The following is a 14,673-nucleotide window of genomic DNA, read 5'->3' as shown; positions in this document are numbered from 1 at the left end:
AAAAAAAAAAAAAAAAAAAAAAAAAAAAAAAAAAAAAAAATTAAGCATTGAAATCTATTTTCTTAAAAAATCTCATTGACATATTTTAATAACAATAACCAGCATTCTTTTTTTTTTTTTTTTTTTTTTTTTTTTTTTTTAAAAACAGGGTTTCACCATGTTAGGCAGGATGGTCTCGATCTCCTAACTTCGTGATCTCCTAACTTCGTGATCTGCCCGCCTCGGCCTCCCAAAGTGCTGGGATTACAGGTGTGAGCCACCACGCCCGGCAATAACCAGCATTCTTTACTAAGTACCTTATTCACTTATAAACAAATTTTGTGTAAGATGTGGGTTATTGATACAAAATGCCTATACATTGATACCTGTGGAAATTGACAGATAAATAAATAAATAAACAAAAATGTCTGCAGAGCACTAGGAGTATTTAAGTTTCCCAATCTTTATATTGCTGTATTTCTCTAGGCACATTATATGTGGCATTCTGTCACCCAAACAAATGCAAAACAAATAAGAGAGGTTATGATTTGTGTGCACTAAAATTACCAGAAAATACATTTGTCTTTAAAAATTAACTGAATGTATATATCTATATATCAGCATGTTTTCTACATGCAACAGGATATGATCTAATTTGCTAGCTTTCTATCTCTGCCATTAAATATTTATACCATTAAAATTTTATATTATGTATGCAATATAGGATTTATTTTATTGTGTAAACTTTTTTTTCTGCTTGCCATATCCTCTTAGCAATTATAATACCTCAGCTTTATCATTCGTCTACCAGAAATACAGTTGACATTCACATTGTCCAAATTCATCTTTCTGATCTGTAATTCAATGTTATATCACTTTGCCTGGCAATGAATCTTTTTTAATACACATTTTCATCTAAACTTCCAAGTTTTTAGGCAGAATTAAATAAACAGTGTCTTTCACGTTGGCCCAAAGTACATTTTGACAAATAGTCTTCTTGAGTCTAGAATCTTGCACTTGACTAATATGATTAAATTCCAAATTATTCTGGGAGGGTTAAAAACTTAAACAAACAAACAAACAAACAAAAAAAAACACATTGAGTCAGTGTCAGTGTTATAAATCAAGTTAATGTGCAACATTATTTTTGAGTTGAAATTTTAAGGGTTTAAGATATTTATAACATTATTTTGAGGGCACTAAAGTAACTTTAAATTTTAAGTCTTCCATGTGTCTTTAAAATGAACATATTTGATTGCTTTTATAACAACAATAATATTTATTATATCTTATGTTTATGTAATACGTTTTATTTTATATGGCAAGTTTCTATGCATTGTCTCATCTGATCCCTATATCTATTATTATTATTTTGCTGTATGTAGCATTACCATTCTCAGTCTATACATAAAAGATGTTAAGTTACCAGAGTTTTTACAGATAGTAAGTGGTGGAGCAAGAACTGGAGCCTGAATCATTTCAACCCTAGTCTAGAACTCTTGCTCCCATGTCACGTGCTAGCTTGCTACTCAAAGTAATCAAATAAACTGACTATCATAAAAGTCGGAACTTGGGAGGAAATATGAACATAAGAAAGTGTATTTTCATATATTATCAACTTTTTGAACTCTCATTGAGGCCATTGAGTAAAAATAATTTTCTGTCATTGGAAATGCGGAGGGAATGCAACAAGTATTTGCCCTGAATCCATTATTCAGAAATAAATGAAATAACATAAAGGCATGCAAGCGCACTGTTGGTGGCTTTCCTTTCCCTAAAGTTGGGGTGGTTGAAGTGAATTTCCTTTCTCTTTCTCCAGGTGCTTGTACTGTTTGCATGCTGAGCTGCACAGCTTTCAAAGGGCTTGCCCTGGGATATGGCTGGGCTAGATTTAGAAGGAACTGGTCACTGAATAGCTCTGGTAATTCTTGCATCTCACAGTTATGCGGTTGACAGCTCTTTTCGGTGGGGAAAGCTTGGGTATATTTCAAGGTGATTGTAGTTTTGTCCCTCTGGCAGCAAGCTGCTGCAACCAGCTTAGCCCATTATCCTCCTCTCCCACTGGATTTAAGCCTAAGGAGAAATCTGGGGCTTTTGTCAGGTAGAAGGTAAGATATGGATAATTATACCCCGTGTGTGCTCAAAGAGAACAGCACTATATCATAGAGTAACTTTCAATTACTGAAATGGAATTGTCTGAAGTTCCAGTGACTTATAAATTACTCTTTGTAAAAACCAATAGTTAACATTATTATGTTAGTGATGTTGTGCTTTTAATATCTCATACTTTAAGGTTTATTACACAAAACTTTGCAGATAGCACGTAATACTCAGAGAATAAAATGTATTTACGTTTTTGTGTTTTTATTAGAAGATTTAAAAACACAAATGGCTGCTCTGAAAAAATTGACTGAAAACTTCACTGTACAATTGACTATATTATAATTTTTCTCAATTTGAGTTTCTTAAATCTCAGGGGCTAGTACTGTAAAATCAATGCAAAGTAATTACAAAATTTAAAATTCCAGATGCTATGATTACATACATCTTGTCCTTTAATATCCATTCTGTCAAATACCTTTTGTAAACACTGTTACTTAACAAAACACATTTGAAAAATAACATTTTCACTAATTCTGATTAATTAATTAGGTAAATCAGTCTTAGCATATTTATAGGGCAGTATTTTCAGTTTGTGATCCCCCAGGAGCTCAACATTATTTTCACTCTCCTTTTAAAGGCAGAAATTATAGTCAGAAATGAGCATTTTAATTTGCAGCTGACAGTTTAGGGTTAAGATATGATTCCAGGTAACAGAAGCCAATGAGAGTACACCCAGTTGATGTTTGTGACATCATCTTCCAGTCGGAGTACATAGAACAGCTGAGGTGGCGTTCAGTTTCAGCACAGTGCCATTATGATGGATGTTTACATCTCTTCATTGAGAGCCAATTATCTCGCTTTTGTGTGAGGCCCAAGGATCACTCATGCTGCCAGGCTGCACAGAGCACTGTTGGATCTAGCTGAACGAATTGTTTTCTCTGTCTCTGGTAAGGGATTCTTCCGTTTTACCTTCTCTTTTAAAATAAAGGTAGATGTGTCTTACAGATGAAGTAGTATAAGGGTCAAAGAGGATTACTATCTGGTAAGCTTTTATTCAGGAATGTTTATCATTATTTAAAGGACTATGGAGTTAGCAAAATGAATTGAAGAAAGAGCTTGCTAACGTGTACCTGACAAACTAATTTGCAGCAGAAAATGAATGGCAGGTAAATTCAGCTTCGCTTTAGAAAAAGGAAAGTAACTGCTATTATAAGACCACAATTTTGGATGTGTTTTTAAAACTGTATATGTGCATGTATATCATTCTGCATCATTTCTCTGTATTTTTCTATTAGTATTAAAGAATAGTGGTAGAAATGGTCAACCAAGTATTGTTGCTGTGGACTTAAAATGAGTCAAAGTTTTTAATTGTTAAATGGCAGTTCTTTGGGACAGTTTTGCAAAGTTGCATTTATATAGGGAAAACAAAATTTACCAAGTGAGCAAAGGCTCTGTCTTCTGAAATAAAGTTGTAAGACTTTACATTCATATTTACCATTTAAATCTAAGGAAATAATAATAACGAAAAATTTTAAGAATGTGTGTAAGGGTTTCTTTCTGGAATTAAGAGATATTAAAATCTTTTATTGCATTTTTGTTATGCTTTTTAGTGCAAAATAAAATACTGTCTTTTATGTAGCCAGAAAATATTTAAATCCTAAAAGAGTACTTTATATTATTTAATCATTTGTCAGTAGTAACATTTATGCCTGAGGATCTTGTTATATTGTAGCAAAACGAATATATTTAGAGCTGTTGAATTGCTATGGATAGGTGATTGAATGTGACAGAGAATCTGAAAAGTCACTACACTAAAAGCTTTCAATTGACTGAGAATGTTCACATGCTAACGAATGAAGAATTCAAAAATATTCGTATCCCCTCAAATGTTGTCTATTATTATGGTAGAAAGTAGCGCACGGTTGTTATTTTAAAGTTGAATGCAGTTATTTATGAAATAAAGCCACAGAAAAGTGTAATTAGCTGTTATTTTATTTAACACGCTCTTTTATTTTAATAGCATCTCCATTCCTCCTAGGGTAATAAAACTTTTGAATAATGGCTTGTTCATCCAGCGTTGATGTGCTTATACTTTTTAGATTTATTTTTACTCTGCCTTTAACATAGAATATTTCTGCCTTCGCAAACTAGTAATTTTGATAATTAAAAATCAGGATTTGGAGATTCTCGAGTTGAGCTGTAAGACAGCAGGGGTTTCTCAGCTATGTCACACTCTGTATCTTCTGTTAGCCCAGTCCTGTTTGGCAGCTCTAGACATTACTGTTGTTTGAATTGTCTCCTTTAGTCAATTCAGGTCTGAACAAAACTAAGTTTATAGAAAGTGTCAGATGTGTATTAATGAAATCTAAACAAGTGAACTTAATGTCTCAGCCACAACCATATATAATCAACAAAACCTCAAAAAGCTTCCGATACACATCTAGAGTTAATTTTTTACTCAGGAAAATTTAAGTTGGTATATTCTGTGAATTTCAAAATTTAAATTCAAATCTAAAAGTTTTGATGATATGAGCTTGAAAGCGTAATGAGTCACTGCTTTGAAATGATTTTTTTTTTTCTTTCCCTAAGTACTCTAAAGTGGAGTTGAAAAACCCAGTGGTATTGACTGTGTCATTTTCACAGGTGATTAAACTTAACTAAGGGAAAAGCATTTGTCTCCCAATAATTAATTCTCTAAAAATCTATTTATATCATTCTGTCAACAATGAAGAAAATCTTATTCAGCTTGTGAATGATCTAGACATTTAAATGTATTTTTTTCTGTGTATGATTCATTCTTTCAGTATTAGCCTTGCTAGTCACAAATGCACTATGTTGATGGTGATTGCAGTATGTTTAAGTGCTTATCTCCTCCTTTTCCTTTGGACAACTTTATGCAACGCAAGTACACAGGATATGAGCTACCTGGCTAATGGACTTAATTCATTTCACAGGAAGTTTTTTTGTTATTATTTTTAATGTAAGAGAGGACATCAATGGGATCATAGCAATTTCCTATGCCACAAAGTCCCTAGGAAGGCTTCTCAGTACAGAGTGACATAAACAAATGATGTGTGATGTTACATGTATGACTGTGTTATCTGCTTCCTTTTAAATACATATGATCTTTGTCTGATTTATGTAACCAATATTAAGAAGAGATGGAAAAAAATAGCCATGGAAAGATTCTTATTAACTCTTCTGAAGTTCTCTGCATACTCCATACACTGGGGGTGATATATTTTTTCTTTTGAAAATTATTCCTCAAATTATGTTTTTACCTATTGCAAAATAATACTCTTTTTGTATGTTTTAATACTTTTCTAGATTTTAGTTTAATGTAAGCCCCTTTGTTAGTTTCTTGTAGTGATTGAATGCACAATACTGCTTGTTTTTTTAGTTTCTCAGTTCAAGCACTTGAATGATCATGAATTCTATGCTTGCCTTGACAGTGTGAAATTCTGGGCATTCCAGGCCAACTTTTTGCTTAAGACAAAAAATATAGTAACTATGATGTCATCTTGGACAGCTTGGACTTACTGCATGAATGTCTGGATATTTAGGTATATATTTTAGGTACATAAATGTAATGTTTTATGTATTTTAAAGTTTAAAGGTCTTTTAATCAACATTGTGTACATATATATTTAATTCTTAACAATTGATATGCGATAAAATAATTGATATTATGCAACTAAGGAAACAGAAACTGATAATTTGTAACTTGTTTCCAAAGATCACCCAGTCAGTAAGTCAGTAAATGCAAGAACTAGGACCCAGAAACAGGTTTACAAATTTCAGTTCCCCAAATCAATCAATTTCTCTTTCTTATTTTCTTTCTCTTTCTCTCTCTCTCCCTCCCTTAATACAGCTGATTATCTAATCAGTCACTTTTCTTGAGTATCTACTCCATGCCAGGCACTCTTCTAGGTACTTGGCATTTATAACTGAACAATGAAAAACAATTCTTGTTCTTGCATATATTATTTTTTTTTCTACCCGAAAAGTTCTCATCTTTAAATTACTACAAATGTAGAATGTATTTTAAGGTGTGGCTAATTAAAGCCAAAAACTTTATGGGAAGTAGGAAACATGAGTTAAAGGACAAACTCATTTGCATTTCTTGTGTTTCTCTGTGTCTCTAAGTTCTCAGGTATGTTTTAATCTAAAATAGATTTTTACATTGTATTTGGGTTTTGTGAAAAGTCTGTCAAATATTTTATAACTCATACTTGATTCTGAATGTGGTCACTGAAATATTATAAGAATAAAATAGTTTGTGGTGGATCCCAAAAACAGTATCAAGCATTTTTGGACAAAATTATCTTGTATTTATAATGTATGTTGAAGCAAGCTAGCTTTATTTTTATTGTCTATTTTACAATCAATTATTTGCTGGTAAGAGTATGCCAAGTTTACAGTTGTTTGACTTTGGATAAGGTTCTTTAAAGTTTAAGCAAAAGAATAAAAAAGTGAAGAAATTTTTTATTTTAATTAAAAACCTTAATATCTCACAAATGATAGTAGTTTGTGTTTGAACAAGCAAACTAGAGACAATCTATCTTTTAAGGCCAATTTTTTCAGTATCTTGGTAGACGGTAATGGTAGTTCCTAGGACAATGGCACTAAAAGTGATATTTATTCCCTACTGAACTTATTTACACATACTCAGTGACTTAAAAGAAATAAAAAGCCTAAAATACAACCTCCTCAGAGAAAATCAATCTGTACATAGAACCTATCAGTTGAAGATAAACCATTTTTAGATAGTATCATTTAATTAGCCACCAAAGAATCTATCTAGTGAACATACATATAAATTGTACAACAAAAGTTAGCTGAACACACTTGATTTGGCTCAAAATATTTTACTCTTGTACTATTGCATAATAATAAAACAATACCCCTGAACTTAGTCCCTTTAGTAATGCCCATTTTAAGTATGCAGAATGAGAGAATAAAATTAGAATCCAATAATTGAAAGTATGAATGTGATTTTTTTATCTGCTTTCTCTCTCTGCCTCTGAAGCGATGACAAAGGAATGTGCCCTTTTCAGGGGTTAATAAATTATAAAGACTTTTCTGCTTCTTTCAGAGTTAGAGACAGAGAAGCTTGTTCACATTAGAACTGAATAAAATGAAAATATAATCTAGAGCTATTAAGCACTAGATGTTTTTCCAAGAAGTTTTACAAGGCACTGGGCCTTGGATTTAGCTATTTGTAACTACTTATATCCACAAATTAATTTTAATAGTATTTTTGATGAGAAAATATAAACTGACAACAGTACTTTTTAATGCTAAATTCTGCCAAAAGCAGAGAGTTAGTTGTTCGGTGTTTGATACTGGTCTCAGGGGCATGGAACTGAGCATAACATAAAGGTTGTCTAGGTAAATTTTCACAAGTAAGTGGCTCTCTACCTGTGTGCCATAGCATACCATAAAACTCTCAAGGGTATACCCTAACATTTGGGTCAATGTGGAAAATGTGTTTTTCCTAAAACTGAGTATACATATTGCTACTGCAGTCAGTCAGATAAAATATTGAGCTGAGTAAAATCAATAATATGGGGGAAAAAACGACACAATTTACTGTGATGAGAGGCAAGGTGTAAAGTTAAGTTCCAGCAACTTTTCTCAATTTGAAGTACAGAAGAGGCTATGATCAGGCTAGAAAACAGTTTTGCTCAGCAGAGCAAGAAAAGAGCAGATGCTTTTAAAGACACTTTCTTGTTTGTTTGCATGCACTTGTTGCATGTAAGAATATGCAATAATTGTGTGCAAATTATATTCAGGTAGTCTGGTCCCCTCTTCTTGTTCCACCCTTTTCAGGCTTCATGCCTTCATAATAAAAAAAAAAAAAAAAAAAAAAAAAAAAAAAAAAAAGTAGGGGGGAGGGGGAAATAAAAGTACCTACCTCATAAGGTTGTTATGAAAATTTCATGAACTGATCTTATAAGCATGGAGAACGATGCCTTGCCTATAGTAAATGTTCAATTAGTATTGCCACTCTTTAGTATTTTCGTTGTTACTGACTTGCTTAGTATTGTGTGGGTGTTTCTTTCAATTCATTCAGGAGTTTCATTAAAAATTGCTATTCACTAACATTAAAACTCTGGTATAGTACAAACACACAATTTTGGGAATGAATCATGCTAATTACTTTTGAAACTAGATGCTGATTGTAGATTTTATCGGTAGACATGGGTTAATCATTTACTGCATATAAAATTTCTGATGTTTTAATTTTAACTATTGTAAGATGTAAAAAATGAATTAAATAAATTTTAGGAACTTTTCCCAATTCTAAATAATATAATATGGGATATCATATATATACACAAATGTAAGTACATAATAAAATAGAAAGTCTTATAGCTTTACCTTTTATCTTTTACTCTGTTACTTCGCTACTTTTAATTCTATGATTATTCGGATGTCAATGAGAGTTTCAAACCTGGAGTTATAAAAGTTTTATTTGTCTGATATATGTAGAGATCAACAGTCTCTGCTTTTCAACAGTCCATTGTCTCATATTGGTGATGAAGTGGTAGAGAATTGAGTTAAAGTTTTTCAGTTCTTCTTTACTTATGACATTCTGTATTCTTAACCTACTCATTAGAGGCAAAGTATGTCTTTATTTTAAAAATCTCTTTGTCTCTCTCTTTCTCTCTCTCTCTCTCTCACCCTGTATTTGTGTGTGTGTGTGTGTGTGTGTGTGTATAGGTCGCTTGTTTGTTTTGTTTTAATGAAGCATCTAACATGTACCTAATATTACTTCAAGAGAGATACAAATAGAAAAGGATAAAAAATGTAATGTTTAAGTTAGGTTATTCTTATCCATGGTTTATAATCTTGTAGAATCAAGGCATTAATGAATGTGTAAAATATTTTTTAAAAATCTATTCATTCCCCTAAGGTATTTTCCCTTCACTTTTAAGTGCTCTGACTCATTCTACAAATTATTTAAAGTTCAGCCACTCAATTACCGAGCACTTATGGCATGCCAGCAGTGAACAGAGCACCACCGCTGCTCTCCAGGGGTTCATGGTCCAGTGGTCAACACAAAGTTGGAAATAAATAATCACAATCCATTGTGATAAGTTTTACATTAGAGATATGCACAGAGTGCTCAGGGGACACACACAAGGAGTGATTTATTCTATGTGTAAAAATCTGGAAAATCTTTAAAAATAAACGGTCCCTTAGCTAAATATTGGAAAATTAGAGACCTTTTCAAGTATAGTTGGGCAAAGTATATTTCAGAGAGAGGGACCTCATTAAGAACAAAGTCAAAATGAGAAGAGAAAGCACAGTGTGTTCGGTTAAGGTCAAGTTGCTTATCATAAGCAAAGGCAGGAGTGAGGGAGAGCTAAAAATTTGCACCAAGGTATCAGAACAGATTCTAGTTGTAAATAACCAGTAAGGACAACTGTCATAACTGCATAACTTTAAACCTTGGCTGGATGTTTAAATTAGGTTATTCAAATTTTAAATACTCTAGAAGGGTTGTTATGGGATGGATCACTGTGGTTTTGAGAAAATGAAGAATGCTTCCTAAACGAGATAAGAAGCAGGATTATTTGGAACAATTTAAAGCAGTCTGACACGTCAAAGGAACAGGAATAGTCAAGACATTCCACTTCATTAGTTTCCACTAACTTTACTAGGTATATCAATCTATTAATTTATTTTAAATAATGGATAATATTGGATGGGGTGATTAATTACTCAAAAATATAAAAGTGGGTCACACGTGACATAATTGAGAGGAATACCAGAGTTTGGGAAAGAGTTTCTGATATCAGTATTTATTGACTATTTATGAACTTAAGCGAACATGAACTAAGGATGGGAACTGTATGCTGCTGAATGACCAAATGCTTTACTATTGGGCTGAGGTCAGTGGGAAGATCCAGGGAAAGGATCTTCTTATAGAATAACTCAATTCATTGCACTTATTTTTAAATTATCTGAACAACATTATATAAAGCTTATATATTAAATAATTATTTTAAAAGAAAACAATAAGCATTGTATCATTCTTTTCTTGGTATAAAATTTTCTCAAGTGGCATGTGATTTATAGTGAACACAAATAAATGGGGGAAGATGGAAAGAGGTCCTCAGCATGGGAACAGAGCATTAACACTAGCCAGTTTCACAGCTGTCTCTTAGGCTGTCTCTCAGAAATTTATTCTAAGTTTATTCACTTATTTCATCATGGTGAAATTCCAATATATTTAGGTGGCATTCAAAGAGGGCAAAACGAATTAGGCTTTATGTATGACCTCTCCCATCTACAGTGTTATAGGTACTCTGATAGGTGGTGAAGTTACATAATGATGGTGGTGGTGTTGCATCAAGAAAATGTGTGTCATAGCAGAGCACAACAGGCAATAGGACAGAAAAGGCAAGACAGAAGAGGCAAGACAGTTGCCCATCTACTTGGAAGGGAACCGCTTCCCATTTGCCTGTATCTTTAATATTAACTTTCAGAGCAATCTTGCATAAGAGTGTGCAAGTGATAATTTTAGCATGAGAAAGAAAACATGGTCCTGAGTGTAGAAAATAGTATAAACTGTGAGGCATTAGGGAGGTGGAGATATAGAAAGGTAAATATTTGGGAGAAAGTACAAAAAAATTCACAGACAGGGTTGTAGTAACAAATCATAGAGGGTATTTTACGCTCTTGAGGTCAAAGATTCTCCCTAATTATTTTCTGAATACCTATGGCCTAGGAAAGTGTTCAGCAGAAGTTTGCTGAATGAATGTCTGGTTGCCTGAGAGAAGGAAGGAAGGAAGGAAGGAAGGAAGGAAGGAAGGAAGGAAGGAAGGAAGGAAGGAAGGAAGGAAGGAAAGAAAATGGGTTCTTTTTCTTTGTGTACTTTAGGCATGCTATGCTTGAGATATCCACTAAAGAGCAAATAAGACACGTAGGTATTGGTTATCAAGAAACCTTAGGGAATTCCACTATTTAAAACTGGTGAAGAGGAGGAAGAACAAACAAAGGAGACTCAGAATCAAAGAGCCGTTGAATAAGGATGGTAACTAAATTTAGACTATTAAAACTTCAGATTAGGAAGGAAAAGATGGTGCTGAGGGTAGAAAATCCTCTGAAACCTCTATTCTAGAGATACAAATCTGAACACGACACTCCTTTCCCCTCTCTTCCCCATAACCTCCCTTCCATTCCCTTGTGACTGTAATCTTTATGAAAGTAATGACCAGAGTCTATTCTAAATCACCACTGAACCTCCAGTGTCTGGAGTAAGGAGATCAGCTAGATAAATATGGTCAAGTAAATAAATGGTGTGAGTAAACAGAAGATTGCAAAAAGTGTACTTACACCTGGCAACAACAAAGTACTGAGATGCTACCAAATGTTAATCATAGAAATAAAATTTGAGTGGACTTTCTTAGAGCATAAATAAAATGTGTGCCCATCTCTGCAGCCTCCTTCCCTCTAATATGTGTGTAACCCTATAACTAAATTATATAAGTATTTAAGTAAGATAACAGATTGTGCCCTTTGAGTTATGCACAGAATAATAAAAAATATGGTACCCTAATGGTCATTTGTAACACACAGATACTTGAAAGATATGAAGAGATACAGACTCATCATAGAAACAGTGTGCATGTGAGTGTGTTTGTACAAAAGTTGTACCAGGGTATAACTGATGCTACTAAAACTAGAAAGAATGTAATTGAGAATGTGATGTCCCATCATATGAAAGGCTGCAGAAAATCTCAAAATATAGAACAAAGAAAACTGCACTTTAAATTGCAGGGAAGGTCACTGGTGGCCTTAAAGAAAGTAGTTTGAGATATTAGATAGCAAGGAGTCCAGGAGGAAATTGATACTTAGGCGTTGAAGTCATGTTCAAGCAATTTCCAACTGAAAAGGAATAAAGACTTGCTGGTCAGAACTGTCAAATAATAACTCTTTCAGGAATGGAAAAAAATTATGTGGTGGGCAGATATATGAATTATAAGTAACATTTACCTTTGTAAATTGGTCTTCATAACTTGTACAAAACATAGTTATGATAAATAAAGCTATATGTTTATAGAACATATAGCTATATTTAAAAATTTCAAGCATAGTTAGAACAAAAGATAGCAATATATCCCCAAATATAGAAAATTTTGGGAGTCATTTACTCAGCAGTTAATTTATTCTTTTAAAATGACTCTTTCAGTAGCCATTTATAAGCATGTTTACAGATGGTAAACTGTTCATGAGTGTGTAGGCAAATAAACAAAGAAACCTTCTGGCATGAAGACCTAGACCCTCTAAAAGGTTGCAGGATACTCTAAGAAGCAATGGTGCACTAGAAGATATTCATGGCCTGCTAAATAGAAGAGCTCCTAAACTGTAAGACATTGATGAAATTAACTGAAACCAAAAGAGAGAAAGGTATGCTTTAGATACAGCTTAAAAATCTGTTGGATTGGAAAATACTACTACTTTCTAATATATAAATATGAATGTACAATTAATGTGTATGTATATACAAATTATTTTAGTTTAAATATGTAAAACTATATAATGATGGAAACTTGTTTTAAAATTTGGCTACACATTGAGCCATTTGTTCTGGTAGCTCTATGATGATTATAGATTTATTCTCAAGAAATTTCTGATTTACTTAGAAAGAAATCACATTAATTAATTTGTTCTTGTTGTAGAAGAGGACAAGATATTTTTGAATAATCTAGAGAGGTGAAAAATTATATTCTACCTTTTTCCAAAATAGTTTGAAAACCAAAGTAACAGGATTTGAGTACTAACCCTAGGAGCTAACATGGAAGGAGCACTGGGATGCACTATGGTTTCCAAGAAATTGAGATCAAAAGGGGGTTTTGAAACCAGAACAGTTAGCCACAATACTATGCCTAGGAAAGATCACAGTCGCCTCTATGTGACAAAGATATTCATTCAGAAATCTCTTGTATTCAGGCTAAACTGAAGATGACTAGACCCTAGAAACCAGACAGAAACATAGACACCCCAAAACAATTTGAGGATGCCCATGGGGCCAAAATATAAAGAAGTTCAAAAAAGGAGGCAGAACATGGTGTCTGAGGTCTGACAGGAGAATCTAGGCAAGAAGACTGAACTCAGAGACAAGATTATAATTTCCAGGAAGCCTAGGAAGGGCAGAAACTTAATCTGGAAACCTGGCATGCTAACCTGAGACCCAGTAAGTGCAGGAGACCTAATTATTCCTCTCTGTTTTTGGCAAGAGAACTCGAGGACTGGTCAGAGTGTCTGAGATCAGGGAGTTGTAGAACCTTGGTGGATTTGTACCCATAGGTTTAGCTGGTGTTTCTATTGGTGAAGGGTAGAGGGCTGATCCCACCATTTGGTGTATTTTTTTTGAGTTTAGACTGGGCCATTATAGTGTGGGCTTAGGAGTCAGTTGGCTAGGAATTAATTCCTGGCTTCCCACTTAACCAGTGTCATGACTATGAGCAAAGAATTTAACTTCTCTGTGCCTCAGTTGCCTCATCAGAGGGATTAAGTGAGGATCAAATGAGATAATGCATACCATCCATTTAATACTGCACTGACCCAGTATATGCTGGATAAATGCTGTACCTTATGATTATTATTACTCACCCATAAACCCCATGCTTCAGTTCTGCTGCTCCCTGAAACTCACCTCTGGGCATTGGCACATATTCTTTCTGTTTGAAGAAGTCTGCTATGTCAATTCCTTTTCATCTTTACTTGCGGTGTTTGGGGTTTCTTTCTAGAACCTCTTTGATGGGTGAGGTGTCCCTCTTTTGTGCTCAGAAAGCATTTTTACTTTCCCTATAATGTATTTAAATTGACCATTGCCTTTTCTGTATCCCCCATTAGCCTGTAGGCTCTATGTCTTTTGGGATTTTATAAGTTTTATCCATTGCTATATCAGCAGTGCTAACGCAGAGTAGAAGCTCATTAAATGTTGATTAAATGAATGTATGATGAGAAACCCCAGGCTTAGATCCCTTTAGGGAGCCATAATCTGAAAGGATTTTTCTATTAGAGTTTAATTTGGGGTACTCTGTTAGAACTTAGTTGTAGAGCCAGAACTAGAAGGTCTGCGGTGAGAGAAAAAGCTGCTTTTAGAGGGTGGCAATGAAATCCACCCCTTCACTAATCCCCGTCTGTCTCCTGCCCCAACAGTGTTGGTAGAAACAACTTACATCCTGAGAGTTTCTGACACAACCCCCGAGCTGCTGTGGCAGTCATCCTCTTTCCCAATCTAGTTGGTAAAAATATGCCTGGAGGGTAGTTAGCAAGTGTCTGCCCAGGATCATTAAACAGTGCAAAGCATTCTAGAAAGTATAGGATGTGCACTGCTTGTGTGCATGTAGGCGTAGGTATGACCTAGGCAAGATGCTGCTGTTCTTAGTATTTATAAGCATTTCTCTTGCATTTCTTTCATCTTAATTCACTTTTTTATCTTAGTAAGAAAAATGGCAAACGCCACCAGCAGCACCATAGCCTTAAAAGTCACAGGGGCAGGCTTAATGTGGACAGTCTTTTCTCCTCCTGGACTCTTCTCACTGCATAAAAAAATGTATTTGTTTTATA

General features: G+C 34.0%; 1 protein-coding gene across 4 annotated transcripts in view; it reads left to right on the top strand.

Moving 5' to 3' along the window:
• The window catches only part of MGAT4C (MGAT4 family member C), a 912,166-nt gene that overhangs the window by 608,065 nt on the left and 289,428 nt on the right, over window positions 1-14,673 (top strand). Inside the window, exon 1 of one of the 4 annotated variants that reach the window (XM_025402522.1) lies at window positions 2,661-3,029. The exons of 1 other annotated variant lie outside the window; for it this stretch is intronic. The gene's annotated coding sequence lies outside the window, so the exon portion shown is untranslated. Of the gene's footprint in view, window positions 1-2,660; window positions 3,030-14,673 lie in introns of those variants that run through there. 2 more of the 4 variants (XM_025402521.1, XM_025402520.1) reach the window with 2 other exon arrangements.

Source organism: Theropithecus gelada, chromosome 11, assembly GCF_003255815.1.
Source record: "Theropithecus gelada isolate Dixy chromosome 11, Tgel_1.0, whole genome shotgun sequence".
NCBI lineage: Eukaryota > Metazoa > Chordata > Mammalia > Primates > Cercopithecidae > Theropithecus > Theropithecus gelada.
This window is presented reverse-complemented; position numbering and strand designations above follow the sequence as displayed.